The sequence below is a fragment of the Paramormyrops kingsleyae genome, chromosome 3, assembly GCF_048594095.1.
Source record: "Paramormyrops kingsleyae isolate MSU_618 chromosome 3, PKINGS_0.4, whole genome shotgun sequence".
Taxonomy (NCBI): Eukaryota; Metazoa; Chordata; class Actinopteri; order Osteoglossiformes; family Mormyridae; genus Paramormyrops; species Paramormyrops kingsleyae.
The window spans coordinates 17,720,529-17,736,640 of NC_132799.1; the positions used below are offsets into that span (position 1 = coordinate 17,720,529).

Sequence of the window (16,112 nt, forward strand, 5' to 3'; positions counted from 1 at the left end):
AGAGCATCTTTGGGATGTGGTGGAACGGGAGCTTCGTGCCCTGGATGTACATCCCAAAAATCTCCATCAACTGCAAGATGCTATCCTATCAATATGGGCCAACATTTCTAAAGAATGCTTTCAGCACCTTGTTGAATCAATGCCACGTAGAATTAAGGCAGTTCTGAAGGCGAAAGGGGGTCAAACACCGTATTAGTATGGTGTTCCTAATAATCCTTTAGGTGAGTGTATATGTATGTATATTATGGCATGCCAAACAGGAAATATTTAACCATCTTTGATATATATGGAATGAAACCCGATATATATGGAATGAATGTCGATATATGTACAATGAAGCCCGGAATATATTGAATGAAAGCCGATATATATACAATGAAACTCGGAATACATGGAATGAATGTCGAATGTATATATATAAACACACACAGGAACCTCGGGGATAAGTGATCCAGACACCGTGCAAACATAAAAGAGAGCTGGGGTCAGTAAACCAAAATCACTCTCCTGGGGGTGCAGGGACAGGCAGGCAATCGTGCAGAGATGGGAAAGTGGAGACACACACTCGTACTGAGAGTGGCATCAGGAAACACACTCTCCAGGCAGGGGATCGGCAATCACAAGGACACAGAAGTACACAGTAGGAAACTCAGGCACTCTGGAGAAAACAGGGAGATAGTAGGTAAAATGATCACACATAAGTCAATTGTTTTACATTAGGTAGTCTGGTTAGACTGCTGTCATAGCATTGGGTAATCACATGAATGAGTTGCTGATATTAGTTTTTTGGGGAGTGAGAATGGCAAAGAGGGCAAGGCTCTGCTGCTGGTGGCAGATCAGGGTTAAGCTTTACAGTTCTGTGTTTACGGTTCTGTGAGTCCTTGAAAGTCCTTCATCAGGGAAGAACCCAGAATGTCATCCTGGACTGTTCTTCTGAGCCGTAGCCCTCCCAAACTACAAGACACTGCAGCGACCATTGTAGCACCTGGAGGACATGAACTGAGTAAGCCAAGGGACCATCAATGTCCGTGGGAGGTGGAAGCGTTATTTGGATAATTGGAGGGTACAACAGGCTGTAACGAACAGGCTAGAGGAGGGAGATGCAAAAAATCAGGGAGATACAATAATGATTGGGCAACTGGACATGATATATTACTGTGTTAATATGTCTAAGGATCTTGAATGCGTCAATGAACTGGGGAGGCAGTTTATTTGAGGATAGTTGGAGTCAGATGTCTGTGGTACACAGCCGTACCTCTTGTATGGGGTGGAGACATGGCAGGGGGTGGTGTCGACGATCAGTGTCTGCCTTCTGTCAATATATTGCTCGAGTCAGGTGTATGTGCACCGCTTTCCAAACTATACCACTCCTCCAGAACCAACTGCTACAGCTGCCACATCACTGGGCTCCATCTCGCAGGGAAATAAAGCCTAAAGTATACTGAAATGGGGTTAAACAAAAGGAAGAATGATACAGGGAAGATACTGCCTCCAGTCAGACTGGTTATTAGCACAATAGGAGTGGAGAAATCTCCTGATTGAGCTGCTCAATCACTAACTATGTCTTTTGGGCATTTCAAAGTTACGTAATGTGTATGTGAATGAAGATTGCATCAGCAAGTTCAGCTGCAAATTGTAGCTTTTGGAGAACTAGATAATGATGAGAAGAATAACCATAAAACCTAGATACGGAAGTAATTCTCTGATGAAAACTAAGGCAGAGGTTGCAACAAGCTGGAGGGTAAGGTATGGTGGATTTTCTCCTGGACACAGACGGGGCAGGAGATGAGGTAATCATGAATGTCTTCCTCCATTGACAACCACAAATATTTTCATCCCACCAGTTCCATGGTCCTCTTGATGCCTGGGTGTCCAGAGCTGAGAGAGGTATGTACCCATAGGATTAGCTATGGTCAAATTACAGCAGGAAAATATGTTTATGCTAAGTGACCATAAACGTAAATCAGGCAAAAAACTTAGTCTATTGGGCTTGACAAGGGTTTAAGCATTTAGTGCTAAATTTTTGTGATTAGTGATCACCTGGAAGGGGTGTTTGGCTCCCTCGAGCTAATGTCTCCATTCCTTGAGAACCAATTTTATTGCCTGGAGTTTGGGGTTGCTAACACCGTGATATTGGGAATAAAGGGCTCAGGGATACAGCTTGGAAAGTGTGCCACTTTGCTGAAACAGGACTGCCTTGACATTAATATCCAAAGTGTTTATCTTTACTATGAAGGGTTGGTTAATTTGAACTGTTGTAGGAGGAGAACTTGGACAAACAACTGCTTTAATTTAAGGAAGGGTGCTTTGGCTTGATCAGCCTGTGCTTGGTGCCGGTTAGGACTGTGAGGGGAACCAAATGGTACTGAAGTTCCACATGAACCTGCAGTAGAAACTGGCACACCCCAGAATCTGTTTCAACCTATTCTTATTCTTTGTTTTAGGTTATGGCCAGTCAGTCATTACTATTGTCTTATCCAGGTCTATCTGAATTGGACTGGGGAAAGGATGCCACTAAAGTAGGTAAAGCACTGGACATGAAATTCATATTTTTCAGCTTTGATAAATAGTGAGTTGTCATGGAGTCACTTCAGCACCTGGCAAACATGAGAGACATGTTCTGCAAGTGTCTTTGATTAAATGAGCAGGTCATCAATAGATGTTTGGTGAGTGATCAATCAGGATTATGGCATAAGGTATTTAAAAAGTACTAGAAGGCCACAGGGCAAGGGGAAGTCCAAAAGGCATAATTTGGTACTCGTAGTGACCATGGGTTGTGATGAACATGGTCTTCCACTCTTGACCTTCCTGTATTCGAATCAGATTATGTGTGCATAGTAGGTCTAATTTGGTGAAATTCCAGGTTGACTGAACCAGTTTTGCAAGGATCAGCAGCAGAGGGCAGCTAAACTCAGATGTCACTTTGTTGAGGGATATGCAAATGATAAAGGGATGTAGTTCCCCATCTTTCTTCTTAACAAAGAGAAATCCAGAGACAACTGAGGTGATGTATTTCCAGATGAATCCTGATTGCAGGGCTTCTTCAACACACTACTTCAGTTTTGTTGCGTTGACTTTACCGAGCATATCCCAAACGTCACTATATTCCTCGGGGATGTAAAAGATGGGTAGCTGGAGGCAGGTGGAAAAGAAGGGTGGATTCCAAGATGTGAGCTTTCCTTCATGTCAGTAAATTTAGGGGTCATGTCTGCGCAGCCATGGGTGTCCCAATACAACAGGATTGCGGGGCGACTTACAAAAAGCTGAATCTCTTCTTAGTGAAATATCGCAAGCAGAAGAAAATGGTATTGGTGCGGTGAGTAATGAGGCCGATTCCCATTGGTGACACATCCAAAGTGAGAATGAGCAGTAGGCGTTCCACCTGTTGTAGGGATAGATTCAGGTGGCAAGCCCAGATGGTGTCTATGAAGCTCCCTGCAGCCCCAGAATCAATATGGGCAGGAGACACATGGACTCTGGAGTCATCATAGATGAAAACTGTCTTGGCAAACTGCTTATGGGTATTATTGAGAATTATCAATGATCTGACCTCAGCAGTTTGAGTGTGCTCCCAGGGAACAGGTGGACAAGACAGAAAGCGTGTGACCAGGTTCCCCGCAGTACAAGCAAAGCTGATTGGTGATAAACTCCTGGCGCTGTCTGAGTGAGGGAGCCTCATGCGAGCTGTATGTGTTTGATGTCACTGGAAGTACTGGAAGCTAAGTTACAGGTAAGCGAGGTACGGTGGACCTGAGTGGATAGAGCCAGTGTCAGTTGCAAAGCAGATTATCTAAGTGAAGAAACAACTGGATGTATTGGTTGAATCCTAGATCATTGTCATGGTACATCTTGTTGGTTTGGAGATCAGGGTGGATGCTTTGATGGTACATGGTGAAGAGTGCTGGTTCACTGTAGTCACTGGCAGCTACAAGGGTCTGGAACGCAGAAGCAGAACAGGATTGCTGGCTGAGTTACAACAGCTGGTTGCCCACATCCCTGCCCTGGAAGAGGTGACTGAAGACATCCTTGAAATATTGAAGGGGAGCATTGAAGGAGTGGAGGACTGGGCTGTGCTGATGGTAGAGGGCGGTAACCCACTTTCAGGCTCTTCCAATGAGGAGGGAAATCACAAAGACAACTTAGTCAGCTTCCAAGGGTAACTGGGCAGGGTTCTGATGGCTACACAGGTCACACTGAATGAGGAGGCCCCGGTAGTGTTACAGTGAGCTGTCATACCATTTGGAGGGTGAGGAAGACTGTCAATGGTCCAGGAGTTGAGACTAACAGCGGCAGCAGTGGACAGTAGAGCTGGCGCTAATCGTGTTGCTCATGGTGAGGACACATCTTCAAGGTGCAGCTCCAGGCACACCTACATGCTATGATCCTCTGCTGGATCCATTGATGGAGATGAATTCAGTGATACAGAAACAATGAGGACCATGCATCCAAATGAAAAGCAAATGAGAGACAGGAAGTTGGTGATACGAGCTGGGATTGGTAAACCCAAAGGTACGTATTCGGAGCGCAGGCATTACACACGTTCATACTGAGAGAGTGGTCGGGAAACAAACTCACCAGGCAGGGGATCGGGGATTGCAAGCACACAGAAGTAATTAGGCACTTGGAAAGTAGAGATAATAGAATGCTCAGAAATCATAAATAACTCAATTCTTTGCATTGGGTAGTCTGGTTAGATTGGTTTAATAGCACTGGGTAACCACAGGAATGAATTGCAGCTGTTAGTATTCTGAATAGTGAGAAAGGCAAACGGAGTATGGCTATGGTGCAGGCAGCGGATTAGAGTTGAGCCTTACATTAATATGAACAGGAATAACAGTTTGAAGTTGTACAAGTACTAATAAAAAAAAACTAGCAAGAAATCAAAAATGAATTAAACATTGCCAAGTGTTGTGTTGTGAGCAAAAATGCTTATCCCATTTGCTGAAAAAATGGAACCTGATGGAATTAACTCTGGAACCTGAAGCCTTGGTATGTAGATATAAAACATTTTTAACTTTGTTTGCTGTGTTGGACTTGCTTGATAAACCCATCCATTATGACATCATAAAATCCCTTCTTCTGAAAGGACCTCAACTTAAAGTCAAAGAAGTAAAGCCCCCCCCCCCCCCCCCCACATACCCCCCAATGAAGTTTTAAAAAAAAAACCTAAAAACCTTGAAACTCCACGTTGTGTCTTCTGCAGTACTTTGCGCATCAAAGGAACCTCCATCGGCATTCAAGTCCTTGTGAACCGTCTGCAGCAAAATCAAAGATCCTAGAGGACGCAGGGTTCAGGAATAGGCCAGGCACAAGTAAGAGTATTTTAATAAAATAAAGATATGAAAATGTACAGAACTGCTGAAATGGCCAGTGATGTCCATATAGAATTTAGTGGCATTGCAGAATCCTTGACTATGTGGTTTTCCATTTCATTACCACACACGAAACAGTCACAGTCCAACCAGGAGAATGAATAATTCAAAAAACCTTAAATACATTCATCTTAAAGAAAACACCAGGGACATGACTAAACTATCTGAATATTTTGGAAAAAGAGGGATTTTTATGCTAGGCTTTGTGTTTGTGTGGCAAATCTGTTCTTTTTCTCAGATAATTCTAATCAGACTTGAGCCCAAGGCTGGCCATCGAAGGCGAAGAGTTTCACAAGATTAGCGAGTGTTAAGCCCTGAAAAGTGAGTTTGGTTGATTAAAATGTTACATTCTTTCTAAAAGAACAAACACGATTTACTCTTTGATATTCTTCGTCCTACAGGTTGCCTTTCCCACATTATCACGTCATGATGACTGTATCACCGGCTACCAGTTGGACCAAAATGCACCTCTTCATGCCAAGCGTCCAATTGTTGTTTCACAACAATAAAAGCACAGCAAGAGAAATCATTCCAAAAAGTCCACACAACCAAAGGGTTGGCAAATGCTTACTGTAACAGAGAGTGAATGGCAATGTAACACCGGCTCTTTCTGCACAGAGACAGATCCTGTCCACACAGAGGCTCACTCACCAGAAAGAGGACAGGAGAAATCGCCTAACTGACATGTACACTGCCACTCCGAAACAGCTTCTGTGCCAATCTGCCCAAATTACAGCCTGGAACATTCTGGAAACAGTGAAATACTGGTACTCCTCTGTGCAGAGGGGAATGCCCAAGTGACAGCTAAATACTGTATGTTTAGAAATGAAGAGAAAGGTAGCAACAGAATGTATTTATCATATTTAATAGATACATATACACATGAATAATCATGCAGATGCCCAGGCTAGATGAATATTACAGACACATACCTGATTTCACCATGACACTGTACTGGATCAGCTGGCTGAATCAGAAGAACATAAGAAGTTTACAAACGAGAGGAAGCCATTCGGCCCATCAAGCTCATTTAGGGAGAACTTAACTAATAGCTCAGAGTTGTTAAAATCTTATCTACCTCTGATTTAAAGGAACCCAGGGTTTTAGCTTGCGCTACACTAGCAGGAAGACTATTCCATACTCTAAGTACACGCTGCGTGAAGAAGTGCTTCCTCAAATTCATTTTAAAATGTTCTCCCGCTAATTTCCACTTATGGTCACGAGTTCTAGTATTTAAACTAATATTGAAATAGCCATTTGGCTGAACATCCAGACCTGTTAAAATCTTATATACCTGGATCATGTCACCCCTTAGTCTCCTTTGCTCGAGGTTAAACAGATTCAGCTCAGCTAACCTCTCCTCATAAGACATTCCTCTAAGACCAAGTTGTACCCTTTGCAAGGCAGCAATGTCCTTCTTAAGGTATGGTGACCAAACCTGCACACAATATTCTAGGTGGGGTCTTACCAAGGAATTATGTAATTGTAGCATCACCTCCCTTGACTTAAACTCCACACACCTAGAGATGTAACCCAACATCCTATTGGCCTTTTTTATTGCTTCCCCACACTGGTGAGAGTGGGACATGAAAGCATCAACATACACACCGAGGCCTTTCTCATAATCAGCTACGTTTATTTCAGTGGAGCCCATAAAATATCTGTACTTTATATTTCTGCTCCCTACATGGATTACCTTACATTTATCTATGTTAAATTTCATCTGCCAGGTGTTGTGAGGACAAGAAGACGGACAGTGACGCGGATCTGCTTCAGGTATTTCCCTTTATTTAAGGCAGGAGTCGGGCGATCAGCGGCGGTACAGAAGAGGGCAGTGGCGTAGAGCAAGGTCGGGTCTCCAGGCAGAAGTCGGGCGATCGGCGTTTGTACAGAAGGGGGCAGGCAAAAACTTGGAGTCTAGGAATCGTAGCAGACGTCAGAACACCAATAATCAGACACAAGAGAAAACACTCGAACTGTGGGCACACCATGAAGATCTCACACGGATCGGAAAACCGAGCTGCCAGATATAGAATACCGAAACCGGGGAAAACTAGGAACAGCTGGGAGAGGAGTGTCCGAGACGGGAGCAACTGGTAAAACAAGAAAAACTGGACGACAGGGTGTGAAAACCTCGGGGAAGACCTATCGACCGGGATCCCTGGGGGGGGTGTGGCTGAGATGCCAATGGGGATTCTCCAGTGCCATCCATGACACCAGGTATCAGCCCAGTCGCTAATTAAGATCAAGATCCCATTGTAGCTTCTGTGCTGCTAGATCAGTATCTGCTACACCACCCACCTTCGTGTTGTCTGCAAATTTAACCAGTTTACTGTATGTCAATATCATTAATCTAAATTAGGAACAATAGTGGTCCTAAAATTGAACTCTGTGGTACCCCACTATGAACGCAGGCCCACTGTGACATCGTACCTCTAATAACTACTCGCTGCTTCCTGTCATTTAACCAGTTTTCAATCCAAGCTGCCATAGTTCCTAAAATCCCTGCAGCTTTGAGCTTAAGCAAGAGCCGTTTGTGGGGGACAACATCAAAGGCCTTCTGGAAATCGAAGTAGATCCCATTGTAGCTTCTGTGCTGCTAGATCAGTATCTGCTACACCACCCACCTTCGTGTTGTCTGCAAATTTAACCAGTTTACTGTATGTCAATATCATTAATCTAAATTAGGAACAATAGTGGTCCTAAAATTGAACTCTGTGGTACCCCACTATGAACGCAGGCCCACTGTGACATCGTACCTCTAATAACTACTCGCTGCTTCCTGTCATTTAACCAGTTTTCAATCCAAGCTGCCATAGTTCCTAAAATCCCTGCAGCTTTGAGCTTAAGCAAGAGCCGTTTGTGGGGGACAACATCAAAGGCCTTCTGGAAATCGAAGTAGATCATATTGTAGGCATTTTTCTGATCAATTTCTCTTGTAGCTTCTTCAAAGAACTCAAGTAAATTAGTTAAACAGTGGGGCTGTGACGAGATCTTGTGTCAGGAGATCTCATAATATCACAACATGACAAGATTTGTTGTCGGAGTGAAAAGCAGTCTCGCAAAGGCGCTGCAAATCAGCTGTTGTAAGCATGTCTGACGAAATTACCATAGTAGGTGCCCCAGATACTTTTCAGTCTTTTGTGTGGCAGCATTTTGGGTACCATACGGAAAATATAAACGGCGAAAGGGTGACAGACAAAACACAAACCATCTGTAAGCATCGTAGGAAAATAATCATAGCTCTTTACTTAAATCCGCTGCACCGGTAAAGAAAACATTTTTAAAAAGTTTTATGTTTGTTATTTATATTGTTTTATTTATATTCTACTTTATGTGGCAGCGTGTGGCTCAGTGGGCTAAGCCTTGTGCCTGTAATCACAAGGTCACCGGTTCAAGCCCAGCCTCAGCACGTCTGTGGGTCCTTGAGCAAGGCCCTTAACCCCCAGCTCCCTGGGTGCTGCTACAGGTGGCTGCCCTTCGCAGACAGCTTACTCTGCAAAGAGCAAGTTGAGGGAGGCGTAAAAAGAATTTCCCCACAGGGATTAATAAAAGTGTCAATTATTATTATTATGTTCAATTGAGAAGTCAAATGGGAGAGAAACCTGTCATTTGAGTTTGTGGTGAAAAATTTTATGGTGCTAGATATTTGTTCTGTTCTTTACTGCATATGATGATGGTGATTATTTAACACACTTCACCACACATCTGCATTACTTAGCATTTTTTGTCTTTCAAATTAATCAAATAAAAGGCTGCTTAACAGTAATATATTTCCTCTTTGAAGTTTTCCTTAAAATATTGTTAAAATATCGTCTCATCTTGTTCCCGTGAACTCAGTATTGTGTCTCGTCTTGTGGGCTGAGTATATCATTACACCCCTATTAAACAGGATCTACCTCTCCTAAATCCATGTTGGCTATCCCTCAGAATGTTATTTCAATCCAGGTAATCTACCATTTTCACTTGGATTATACCTTCCATTACTTTTCCAGTTATGCAAGTTAAACTGATTGGCCTATAGTTTGCTGGATGACTTCTATCCCCTTTTTTGAATATGGGCATTATATTAGCATGCTTCCAATCAGAATTTACCACACCATAAGATAATGATTTCTGGAATAGTAAAGTTAAAGGTTGGCTAATAATATCCCTCATCTCTCTTAAAACTATAGGTAAGATGCCATCAGGGCCCTGCGATTTATTTGTTTTTAGCTTAGCTAGGCTTTGTACCACATCAGCCTCAGTTATACATATATTGGTAATAGATGACGGTGTATTCGTACTAAATGGTGGCATGTTCTCTACTGTGAACACTCGTGTAAAATAATCACTAAACTCATTTACTATATCAATTTCATTTTTCAATTATAAGGCCCTTACTATCCTGCAAATTAGTGATTTCAGCTTTTTGAGTTCTTTTGGAGTTAAAATCTTGGAATAAACTTTTAATGTCATCCTTAGCCTCCTTAGCCTTTCTACATCCCTCTTGGACAGTCTAATGTTATTTTTTAACTTATCCTGTAGACTTAGATACTCCTGCTTTATTTTGAAATCATTAGTTATTTTCCATTTGTGGAACAGAGCCCTTTTCCTCCTGACTCACAATAATCACTCTGCATTTTTTTACCATTGTTTTCTGTCCAGTATCTATGTTGTTTAAGCTGTGTTGCTCATTTATATTTATGCTGTATGCCTTTGGTAGTGAACTGAAATTCTTTTGGACAAAAAGGCAGCTGTAAAGGGACAGAAAGAATCCCTTTGTGAGCAGTGACTCAGTCGATGTGGTTAATTTTATCCGGGGGACGACTGCTGAGATTATGACACCTTGTGGCATAGGGTGATGGACACACTGGCAGAAGCAGAAGGGTCATAGGATGCAACTGTTTCTACGATGTTTAACCAAGCTGTAATCCTTCTTGCGTCACACTGATAACAGCCAATCCTACTCCTCCTCGGTCCGGTCATGTGCCCCTATACTGTTTTGCATCATCACCCTGTGTTTACAACATATTCCCATATTCAAAAGGTTTCAGTATTTTCCATATTATTTTCCATATTATCCCTCTAACACTTTCAAAACAGAGGTCATCAGGAATTGCCAAGTTACCATTTGTAAGAAAAGCCCTGGAAATTAATAAACAAAACCTGATGGAGATTGTTTATTATATGCAGTGCACATTTTGAACATTGGCCAATGATACTTGAATTATGCTTTATTGAATTGCAACAGCTTTTAAATGATTCCACGAATGCTAGAGAGCCTTTGAAGGAACAATAATGGCATTTTTGGTGGATGTAAGGAGTGAAAAATGGAACAATAGTCAGGTCCTCTGGGGACTTTTATACAAGTCTGGCCATTATTTTACATTCTTTATGAAGCTTAGACGATGTCAGCTCCCAAAGGATACTCTTCTGAAGATATTTTATATTAATCACAAAGGCTGGCAATAAAGGTTTATGAAGGAGGCAAAATGAATAATTAACATTTAAATGCTCTGACAGATTTCTGCCATGGCTGACATATAACCGGCGCCTTTATTGCTCTTCATTCAAAATTTTTGTCACTCTCCCCAGGTCCTCCTGGAAACGAAAAGCGAGACGTCACGTGAGGAGAGCCGAACCTCTCGCCGGCGCCAAACTCGGGCATGTGGTCACAAGGGTGTCTGAGAAAGGCATGATGGGGCTGGACCGCGTGACGTTGGCGAGCCATTCGAGCGTCCAGCAGGGAGCGGCGCTGAGAGACTCGGGAAACGAGGTCGCGCAGGAATGAGATCACTGCACATTCATGCCGACCGCATCCGGCACGCAGAGGAGCTCCTCAGGAGAACATCCACCAATCACAGCGTCAAGCGTCTCCACCCATGAAGCCATTTGCTATTTTTACATTGACTTGCATGTCTTTGAAGCCTTGGTCATGGTCGGTGTTGCCCCATGAGGGACACAGTGTAAGTAGTGCCCTTGGTATTAATCATTTCTAACTAAAGAATAAATTAATTGTAAACAGAAATGTGGGTTGTGCAACAGTAGCACAGGCAAATGGGAAAGAAAGATACTATGAAATGCAATAATTTAAGAAAGGACTATAATTGAAATCAGAAAACAATCAACCAAAATGTTAGTGTATCAAGGACACTGTGTCTGTGATCAGAAGGTCACCAGTACAAATGTCAGAGTTGACAGAGGGATTTCATCATTGGGCCCTTGAGCAAGGCCTTTAACCGCAGGTACGGGCTGACCCTGATATCTTAATTGTTCATCACTTCAGATAAATGCATCTGGTAAATAATTAAAAAGAAAAATATGTCGGCTATGGCTCCCTTATAATGTAAGCCGGGTGGATGTTTTGGCATGTTGGGGGAGATTTTGGTGCTCGGCAGATCTGAGTGAGCTCCCAATCTCTCTTTCTGTCCTTCGCCCGTCAAAAGGCCAGTGTCTGCAGCTACTTCTCAGCACTGCATCCCCTCCCCCTGTCCTCTCACCCGGCTCTGCTCCCCCCGTGTGGCCTCTGACTCTGTCTCAGCACTGCATCCCCTCCCCCTGTCCTCTCACCCGGCTCTGCTCCCCCCGTGTGGCCTCTGACTCTGTCTCAGCACTGCATCCCCTCCCCCTGTCCTCTCACCCGGCTCTGCTCCCCCCGTGTGGCCTCTGACTCTGTCTCAGCACTGCATCTCCTCCCCCTGTCCTCTCACCCGGCTCTGCTCCCCCCGTGTGGCCTCTGACTCTGTCTTAGCACTGCCTCCCCCTCACCAGAAGCCCTGACTCACCATTTGTGCTCCCACTAACAACCTTTCTTGAAGGTTCTTCACTATAACAGCACTATATCTGAACATTTGCTCTTGCTAAAACTGCCCTTTGTAATAATGTTTTAGTGTTTTAATTAAAGAGCCGAGTCTTGATTTTCAAAAGGCTATTGCCAACAACAACAAACACTTAACTGGCTGACATGGGAGGCTGTGACCAGGCTAAATCTAATAACCCCATCTCTTCATCTTCCTTTAGTAAGCATGGTTCAAAAAACAACAAGAACCGCAAAACAGCTGGAGGACAATAAAAATGAAAATGATATGTAGTTTAACCTCCCAAAGGATTATGGGTAAACAATTCTAAGGTTAGCAGTTACTGGTTCATTCTTTTAATTTAAATGGTCAATAGCATAAACATGGATATTGCACATATGCACAAACACAGGTATGTGATATTATAGTTGGCTGTTTTTTTCACAGTTAAAAAGTGTTTTTTGACATTTGGAATCACACTCAAACAGGGAATCCCAGGTCTGTGCTGAGAGGCGTCCAAACTGCACCCATCTGCAGGCACCGCGCATCATTACAGCCCCAGCTCAAAGTGGAGGCGGGAGGGACTCCAGCTCTTCTGTCGCGCCACTTCCCCCCCGGCCACGGATGAGAGCGTTTTGGAAGGCGGACACTTGTACCCGCAAGCTGGGAAAGCCACCCAGAAGCTTGGTGGACCTGCCAGGCACTAACGAGACGAGGGCTTCCTTTTGTCTCCCTGCGCTACGCCGACTACAGGGAAACAAAGCTAATGTGAGCCAGAGCCATTGCTAAAGGCCTACAAGGGAACCAGGATGACTGGACATCTAAACAGAGCGTTTCTACAGTCCCAGGATGCTACACGCCATGTGTATGTTCAATTAACAGAAGACAGATTAAACATTCTTGACCCGAAGCCTCCCATTTTGTAATACCATATGGGGAATATTCCATTCCTGTCCCTTCTGCCGAAAGTTACCTGCCCATTAATTACATGTACATATGCTGTGACTGCTGTGAGGGATGACAGATATTCCAGCTTGATGAATTGAAAGAACCACGACCCTGGACTAGATAATTGGTTGGAAGATGGATGGATGGATAGAAAGACTATGCCTCTTCTTTTTTTAAGCTCAGGATGAAGAGCAGCATGGAAATTTAGATGTGTTTAGTAGTTTTTTAAAAATGAATGCTAGCTAGGAATCATTATGCATGACAGTACTCAACCACAGCAGAGCTTCTCTTAAGTGGCGAGGTCTTGGTGCCACCTCAAGGACAAACACCTGCCATCTTTTGGGCAAATGTCCAGTTCTTTATCCTGTGGCACCATGCGGTGAATGACCACTATGGTATCTGGGTTCTTGCAGAGGCGGGTTCGTTGTTCCTGGTGCCCCATTAAAAAAGCCACTTTGGGGTCCTTAGCAACTCCGAAAGTAGAACTGTTTGTGTCCATCGTGCAAATGTGTGGTTTGAGTGGTAAACACTGCCACTGAGTCCTTCTACACAATTTTTCTAGCATTTTATCTGAATAGGTCAAATGATTTTTTTTCCTTTTTTCTTCTGCACAAATGTACCATTCCGAATATTTTCAGGAGAGCCTTGTTACATCTCGTCCCTTTGGACATCTACAGCAGTCAGACTCCACTGGAACATTCTGCATTTCAGCTGAAACGCTGTGCAGACATTTTAAATGGTTCCTATCGCCCCCTTTGACACTATCAGCCGAGCAGCTACCCGATGGACAGACGCACACTAACCAAAATCTCAAAAACAAACCCCTCCGTCTTCTTTCATGACGTAACTGACAGAGGGTGGCAGGTGAGCGTGAGACAGGCTGCAGACAACTCCCTGGGGAAGAAGGATGACGATCGCTGCGCTTTCTGGCAGGGCGTCGGACCAGGGACCGTTTGTCTTTAACCGATACCCATAAACACGGCGGCTACTTGTCTGGGCCTCGACGCCAAGGTCCCCCTGTGGATGGATGAGCCAGGAGGGGGGGCCGCAGCATAGCAATGACCGGGAGATTGATCTTTTTCCAGTGCCGAGGGATTTGGGGGGGGGGGGGGGCGGGCTAAGCTGCCGGCTTGTAGCCACCTCTTCTAGGCTAATTTGGAGGAGCAAATGTAAGACCTATGTTTTTTGAGAATGACGGAGGGTAATTCCAATGGAATGATGGCAAACGTTCTGGCCCAGGAAGCACAGACTTCTGGTTCTCAGGTCGGAAGCAGGTAAAAGTGGAGAATAATTTGTTGGTGGATGGAGGAAAATAGAGAGAGAGACAGACTGACAGGAGGAGAGAGGTGACCAGAGAGCAAAGAGGGGCCCAGAGGCCAGTGACAGATTGATCCAACTCACAGAGACAAAGCCAGGAGCCGGGAGATGGGTACCCGGAATTGCTGTTGCCATGCCAACATCACTAGGCGGTTAGGTTTCCTTCTTCCACCACTTTACTGACATCTCCAATCTACCCAGATGCCAAAATAATATTATCTCATTTCATCAATGGTTTGAGACATAACTTAATCAGAATAACCCTCTCAAAAGATATTCAAAAAATATCTGGAGTGCATTTGCAAAACATTTAGCAACATTGTGACTTGTGCATGCTATGATCACAAAAGCAGCAGTGCTACATGTAGCTAAGGTACAGCTGATATCTTGCATTGGCATTTTAAAGCGAAGGCAAATCCACAGTCCACACAAATGTTCTAAGCAGAAGTAAAATGCCATTTTTTGTCTTTTTTTTTTAAACAAAGACTCTCTCTGATTAAAAGGGATGCATTAAGTGAACTGTTTTGGGGGGAGAGTCGATAGGGGTGGGGAAAGTGTTGGGGGGGGGGGTGATATCATGCTATTTTTAACGGAGTGGGATTGTAACCATCTGTTCGTGATGTTCACGTGGTACAGAGGGAGCCTGGAGATGAGGGAGGTGAGGGGAGAAGGGGAGCGTAATTAAAAACTAAAACCAGCATACAGCTGAGCAATCAATCATATCAAAATCCACCTCCCCTCATGGTCTCCCCCCTTCTCATATCCACGGGCCAATCAAGATCTCAGAGCAGAGGCTGCAGCTGCAGCAGTACACAGTGGCTTGTTTAGACATAAATTCAGTATGAGGTCTTTGATAGAATAAGTATCACTGCAGCTTAAAGGGAAGCACAGAATGCAATTGTGGGGAGATTTCTGGGAGCAGACTCTTCGGGACTGAGCTGCCCCCCTCCCTCACAAAATATCTGACATTCCTTTAGCCCTTCTGTCTATCTCACTGGTGGCCCATCCTGCGGAAACGACACAGGGGTTGATCTGACTCGGGGGCGAGCAGGGAGCTCAGCTCCCCAGTGGCTCAGTATTTGTGTGTATGCAGAAATCACTCCATAAAGAATCAGCAGGTGTTTCCCCAGAGCTCTTGGGGGGTGGAGCCTATGAGAAATCAATAAAGGACGGCGATGGCTGGCCATGGCCATGAGGAGTACACTGGCTGGGAACTCGTGGCTCAGAAACGCACGGCTGCATGCATCTCCTGCCTAATAACTCTCAACAGTGAAGCAATATGAAGCAGCAATATGACGAGGGGGTTCCTGCTAAGCTTAAGGGACACGACCAGACGTTAGCTGTAGGCTAACCATCTTCAGTGACTACACTGTCAGTCACATTGATGGATGACGGTTTAAGATACTTATTTATTCCATGCTGGTATTGTGAGCTTTAGAGTCAAATGCATGCAAAAACTGCATATAACCAACAATTATTATTATTATTATTATAATTATTGTTGTTGTTGTTGTTATTGTTATTATTATTATTCAGTAAAGGTTTACTATTATAAAGATTTCATGGCTGAGAAACAGAACAAAAAGAGTTCACAGTAGAGGAGCTGCTGGTATAGTTTACTGCCTCAGTAAGCTCCCAGCTTCATAAACTGGAAATGTGGTAAACTGTTTACATCCCCCAGCAATTTTTTTATTTA

At 43.8% G+C, this 16,112-nt stretch overlaps 1 long non-coding RNA gene across 2 annotated transcripts; it reads left to right on the top strand.

The window, feature by feature from the left end:
• Nucleotides 1–4,900: 4,900 nt before the first annotated feature.
• LOC140588193 (uncharacterized) lies at nt 4,901–13,072 on the top strand. 2 transcript variants are annotated; one of them, XR_011989510.1, is made up of 6 exons: nt 4,901–4,989; nt 5,204–5,312; nt 5,611–5,693; nt 5,774–7,148; nt 10,950–11,320; nt 12,640–13,072. It is a non-coding gene; the product is annotated as an uncharacterized lncRNA (long non-coding RNA). The 2 variants fall into 2 exon arrangements; XR_011989509.1 differs by lacking the exon at nt 4,901–4,989 and having other exon boundaries at nt 5,202–5,312.
• The last annotated feature ends 3,040 nt before the right edge of the window (nt 13,073–16,112 follow it).